We start from the raw sequence: 6,934 nt of genomic DNA on the forward strand, positions 1-6,934 counted from the left end.
CAGCACGACTGTCAACACAGGACAGGACTAGGACTAGCCACCAGCTCCAACTTTAATCAAACACACCTGAACAAGCTAATCAAGGTCTAAAGTTTACTAGAAAGCTACAGGCAGGTCAGGTTTTATCAAGGTTGGAGGAAATCTACACTGTGGCTTCTTTGGGCTAGGAGTTTTGTCCTCACCACCTACAGGCTTTGTCGTTTGTTTTTACTAAAAATCTTTGATTCAGAAATGTATATAAGCTAATTACAGCAGTTATTGTGTAAACCACATGAAGTAACAGCAAAAAAAGAATTATACTCCATTCAAAATAAATGAAATAAATGGAAACTATTTCATGGAATTTCATGGAAATGGAAGCAATACACAGACAGAGGTCACAACACACTCAGCTTTAACAGACTGTTCATGAACTTGCACAGTAGCTTCGGGAATTAAGGAATACTGTATGCAGTGACAAAAGACAGTTTTAATGATGTTTTACACTTTGAGAGATGATGTGTTGAGAGGTGAATGGAATAATGAATGTTAAGGGAGTCATTTGGGAGATACATTCAGTAGTACAAATGTAAAATGAACTTTCAACAAATCATGCCCAAGCACACAAAAGTGAGACATACTGAAAATTATCTTGCATTATAATAAAATGACACATTCACACAAACATAACCATTCACCAGGACCATCTGATGGTGGATTAAAAAGTCTCCAAATTGGTTTGAGCGATATCGCCACCATTTTCATTTCATTTTCAGATATCGCCAACTCATAAAGGCTCAAAGCAAATTAATTGTGAGATTATGTAATGAGATTATTGGAATTATTGGAAACGTATATAAAGAAACATACATATGCAATATAAATATCCCTCCCTCAAAAAAAGAAATAAAGTCACAATGGCTTTGTGACAAATATAAATTAGACAAAGAATGGTCCCCAGTATTATAATTACATCAAGAATATCTGTCCTATGAGGATTCCCTCTCAATTCAACATTAAATATTCTAAAAATAACAAAATTAACATTAAAGAAATTCTGCTTTAAAATTAATAATAACAATAAAGTAACACAAGAATATGTTGGTTAGGAATGGCATCATTTTCTATGGACTGCTGTTCAGTTGTAGTGGATATAGTGTAAGGCAAAAGGAGCTTGAAGCTCAAAACACAATGAATGGGGTGTATTTCCAACCATAAACATCACTAACGGCACACGTACATAATTCAGTCTCTACTAATACAAGCTAAAATAAAAATACATATTCAAGCTCATCCTGCTTCAGCCTCACACTAGCTCTCCCTTTTGAAGCTTGTTATGCTTAAAAAAAACATTGACTACACCTTTAAGGTAATTCAGGTAAAACTTGGTTTGATCGTGGGAACTCATTCTGTGTATTTTCTCTAATACTGCTGAAAGTCTACAGATGATGCTGTCCTCTAAAACAATAACTAAGGACTAAAGATGGGGGAAAATATTTATTTAAAAAATTAAAACGTACAAAAAAAAAAATGGTAAACTACTGACAGTCTCACAAAGATCCTCAATTGACAGTTACATAGCAGTGATCTTTAGGAATACTTTTGCACACCTCACAATCACCTGTGGAACACCCACGTCAACCAAGTCAAACATGAGAAAACGTCTTTGTTCTTTGAATCCCAAAGCCCCTGATGCCTTTTATCATCTTTACGGTAATGCCTCCACACAGATCTGTTCCTCTGTAATCTCATCCAGCAGCTGAACATCAACAGGACTGCAGATTTCACTGTCGTACACTTCTGTGCCCATCAGCGCCTCCTCCAGACCTTCAGCTTTGGCCTTCGGAAAGCCATGCTGTTCAGATGGTGAAGTGCTTTCTACAGACTCTAGGTCTTCGATGCCAGCACGGTAGTGAATCATGAGCAAAGTCAAAGCTTGCAGGCGTTCACCGGACTTGGCCAGAGCTGCCAAGATGAGGGCCTTGTGTCTGGAGTCAATCGTCTCTCGCTCTTCCAGACTCAAAGAGTTGTTATGCTCGAGCTCCTGGTCAATCTCCTGCTGCAACTTGTCCAACATAAACTCCAGTTTCTGTGAACGTTCATCTGTCGGGAGGCCACGGTAAAGATCTCGACCAATCTCTTTGACGGCAATGAAGACGCTGTCGTCCAGCCCACCTTCCTTGCGCACCAGTTTGGAACCACCGCTTCCAGGTGGCTGCTTGGAAGGACTGGCCCCAGCATAGGTCTCTGTGTCACTGCTCTCGTTGTCAGATGTGTTAGGTGTGTGTTTTGGAGAAGGTTCAACTACCCCTGGTCCCATTTCTGTGCCCTGTTCTGCAAGTCTGGCTTTGGGCACCTGCCTCAAATTGAGGAGTCGAGAGCTAGTGTTGATAATATGACGTGTTAGGCCAGTAGTTGCCCGATTGATGGTAGACTTGGCCTCAGGATCCGCCCCACGCCGTTCTGAGGCGGCTACGCAGTTAGGATGCTCTGTTAAACATTTCTCCTGACATTTCTTGTGACAGACATAAGAAACAGGTCATGCACTGTGAGGCAGCCTTGGTCCACACCTTCTTTTTGCAGTATTCACACCAAGTGGGATTCTGGAACTGAGTGTCTTGAAAATTGTGCCGCATCTCTCCGATCTGCATGCCACTGTTACTTTGTTCATCCCGGGTTACTATGAGTACCTGCTCCCGGTCCTTTTCCCGGTCTTTTAAGTTTTCTTCCAGTAGACTCCCTTCGCGTTCACGTTCTACCAGTCCACTGGAGAGGTCTGACTCCCCATCTGCAAGGTAAGTGAAGTCTAGTGTAACATCACCATAGCAGAGTTTTTCATTGAAACCTTTGTGAGTGCTCAAGTTGCGCAAAGCAGTACGGCTGACGCTGGCCCTCGGTTCAGGAGCACATAAACGGAAGGTGCTTTGGTATTCAGCAGATGAAGTAGCTAAGCATTCCAATGCTATGTGTTCCAAGCGCAAGCTGACGTGTCCCAAGCACAAGAGACTACCAAGTTTGAAGGGGTCCTTGCACCAAAGTGCTACATTAAGGAATTTGTGGTGGCTTTCCACCTCAAGGATCACAGAGGCTTTGTTCCAGCGGGCAACTCTGCTGCGGTACATGGTTTCAGATGATTCCCAGAGACCCTGCTCATCGACACTGTCCCTAGTGTTGGAGGAGCTCTCAGATATCTTGTCTTTGGCTGAATCTTGCTTGTTTGTGGCTGTAATACTTGGAATTTCCTCCACAGGATCTGGGTTCTTGCTCACCGGCTTTGGCTCTTGTGACTTAACAGCGATTTTCTCTACCGGTTTGTCACCATTGGCAGGAGTAGATTGCATTTTTTCAGGACTTTTTTCCACTGCATGTTCGCTGCCTTCGACCAGGCTTTGGGTTACTGAGGAGGCAGATGTGACTTTTATATGAGGCCTGGGAGGGACAGGAGGGCGTGCAGGTGGTGGAGGAGGGGGCACCGTTGGTCTCTGTGGTGGTTCAGAAGGTTCAGCAGTCTTGAGAGTTGGTGCCTTTGGCGATTCTTTGGGCTGGGGTTTGAGTGGTGACTGAAGGTTCAGTCTGCGGTTGAGATTTGGTGAGATGGAACCGAGGGGTTTGGCCAAGTTCGCCACAGTTTTTTTGGACTTTGGTTTACAGAGAGCAGGAATTCCTCCTTCGTGTCAACGGCGACTGGAACTGCAGTTGATTTGGACTCGATTATTAGCTCCTCAAACTCAGAGTCATTATCTCTGTTTTCAGATATGTCAATGGTGGTTATTGGGGCTGGGTCCTCCTCGTAGCCCCCAGGCTGATGAATATAGCTGGGCTCCTCCATTGGGCCTAGGGTTTTCTTGGAGTGTCCCCAAGCCCACAGTGGGCACCTGGTGCCGGACCGGCCTTTCATATAAGACTATCCACTTTCTCTCCAGCTTGTTTTAGCAGCTTCGGCACTTGGACAGAGGATGTCACTTTGATTCCTGTGCAACAAACAAAGAAGAATGCTTGAAGCTTTGCAGATTTATTATAAAATCTTCCATTTTAGGCATCAAATGAACTATCAACCATTTCAAACATTCCGTTTGAATAGTGAAAGTAATTGTATGTAATCTTAACCTCCAATAGCAATGAGGCGATCTCCTCTCTGTAAGTCTGCCAGGGCAGCTGGGGAGTTTGGGGGTGACACTTTCTATGCTCACATGCACCGTGTCACCATCACTGGCCGGGACATGCCTAAACGTCATTCCCACGCTCCCAGATGGTCTTTTAATCACCTCAGTCTGCAACAGACAGAGAAACAAGATTTGTGAATAATATTAATGAAAAGGTTGTGTAATTAAAGAAACTTTATAATTCACAATTATAATTAGAGTATAAAATTTGTAACTTTGTAATTGTACCCATCTTTTTTTATTGGAGTGTTGTTCTGGCATACATTACTTTAAGTCATAAAATCAACAAGTGGGACTGGATAGGAAAGGAGAAGTTAGGAGAAACTTTTGTCACTAGTTGAGAAGAATGCTAGCAGTTAAGCCAAAAGACAGTGTTTTTTAAAGCTTATCTTTTGACAGCAAAAGCAGTTTATAATTTAGGGCGGACAACCTACATTATGATGTGAACAAGACAGCCTTCACTTTCTATAGAAAGCTCTCTCTTCCCATCACATCTAACAATTTTCATGGTGATAAAACAATGCTCTCTAAAGCAAAGGAAGGGAGGTCTGCAATTACTGCTAATTTCACTGCAAACGTGCCACGAAGTAGCAGCTGCAGTTTCAGGCTGGTTGCATCACAAAGCCTGAATCAAAAAAATCCACCTGCAAGGTCCACCTGCACCTCGGGGTGACACCATACAACAGTAAGTACATAAGGAACAAGTTAGTGTGCCAAAGTGTGGGAAGATTTCCACTAGAACCCCCAAGAAGCAAGAATGATGACCTAGACTGGTGTAATAGTTGCACGAACACCAGTATGATTGTTTTTCATTTGATCTTTCCATGATATGCCCTCTGTGTCTCCCGTGTTCTCTCTCTCCGTTGTTTGTGCTGGGGGTGGCAAGAAAAGACAGGATGCAGATCTACGCTGCCGAGATGGATGACTGTAATTTTGCTGCCGTCATTTGTTATAACCCTTGAGAAGGGCACAGATTGAGTTAAACATGGGATGAAAAAACCAGACAATCTACTCAAGCTGGCAAGCAGAAGCGTGACTTGCCCAGTTTTGACCAATGACTAACTGTCTATTGAAACATTCAAGAAACCACTCAAAGTTCTTAGAAGGCAACTTACAAAAAGACACCCAAATTCAACAGTATAAAATGGATAGTTTTCATCTTCATATATGTTATATTAAGATCTCTATCTTGTCTGTATGTCTATCCATCTATATAAATAATAAATCTAACTATTTAACATTGATATATTATGTTGCTGTTTCTATTGTGCCACTGATTAAAATAAACATTAAAATGGTCATGCAAACATTACAAAACTGATACATCAAATTATTTCCAAGCATATTTTTGACAATCAATTGCACTGCAACTGAAGGAGGGCGTTTATGGTAGCCGCAGGAGTGAGTATGAAATGAGACAAAGAGAGAACACTTGTTCCAATACTATTTGCATACATGTCAGCTTAGCTTATAAGTTTGTTTATAACGGACAAAATAAATACACAGGAACATAAATCTTAATGTCTGAAGGGCTGCTGTTGTTAAACTCTCCTGAGAGATGATTAATTCTGAACATTTCCTCCCTCAGGACACAACCTGATCCCAACCTTTACACATGTCAGAGAGGGTTCATTGGAGAAAAATAAAAGCACCAGGCTTTTTTTTTTGAGGATACTGATGGTCTCTTACCCAGCATGTTTGAGATAATTTATTGACCTGTTCAAGATAAAGAAATGAAAGAAAGCACATGTGAGGAATCCAGAATAAAACTGTTGTTCTGGATTTAATGAGTAAGGATTACTGAAACAAATAGAAAACAAGACACCATTGTTCGCAAGGGCTGTGATCTACAGAAGGCTTTCATCTGATATTAACCTTAACAGACTCTTAAATTACTTCCAAACATTCAGATCAAAGTCTTCTGGTACAGAACATGTCCTACCTCAACATCAACCTGGATGGACCTACATTACATGATGAAGCAATATTTGGTCAAGTTATCTACATAAAAGAACACTAATATCAGACTTAATGCAATAAAGTCGACAACCAAACTGGAATTACAGTAAAAAAAAAAAACTGGATTTGCCTTAAACCAAACTAAAAACAACTAGCAGAGGGTGAAAGAGACACCTGCGATTAACGTGCACTCACTTTAAGAACGACAAAATGACAAGGTTCAAAGACAGAGAGAGATGAAATGAGAGAGAAAAACAAAGATTTGTCTGAACACAGGAACCAAACGGCGACGTTGAGCAGCAATTACAGGCGATTTCTGAAGCTGAGCGGTGGCTAAGGGGTAATTACAACAACCATGGAAAGGCACAGCAGGAAGAACACTCACACACTCATTGTGTGTGTTACTGTGTGTCTGCGTGTGTTGAGTGCAGGTAAACGGACTGCTGCCGCTCCGACTGGTGCGTGAGGACGCTCTTCATGTGTCAATTTGTCATCCGTCTCACCTCATCAACACAAGGTTCACAGATACACCCTCACATCAAGTATCAGGGAAATATAAAACAGCTTTTCAACAACAAAACAAACACAGGGGCCCTGTGGGACATTTCCAGGTCAGATCCATTGATTACAGCATAAATGTCAGAATTAAAACACAGCACTAACATACCAGTACACACATTCAGTAGGACCACAATGAAAATGAAACCTCTTGTCATTATTTACCCACCCACGTCATGCCAATCACATACGACTTACTTCTGTGAAATATTTATTTTGAATAATGTGCTGGTTGCTGCTTCTCATGTTATTACAATGTGGAATTAAGCTTACAA

General features: G+C 41.5%; 1 pseudogene; it reads right to left on the minus strand.

Moving 5' to 3' along the window:
- Nucleotides 1–1,666: 1,666 nt before the first annotated feature.
- On the minus strand, nucleotides 1,667–4,276 carry LOC113098269 (PDZ domain-containing protein 8-like; annotated as a pseudogene).
- Nucleotides 4,277–6,934: the final 2,658 nt, after the last annotated feature.

The sequence above is a fragment of the Carassius auratus genome, unplaced genomic scaffold (genome assembly GCF_003368295.1).
Source record: "Carassius auratus strain Wakin unplaced genomic scaffold, ASM336829v1 scaf_tig00216463, whole genome shotgun sequence".
In the NCBI taxonomy this organism is placed as follows: domain Eukaryota; kingdom Metazoa; phylum Chordata; class Actinopteri; order Cypriniformes; family Cyprinidae; genus Carassius; species Carassius auratus.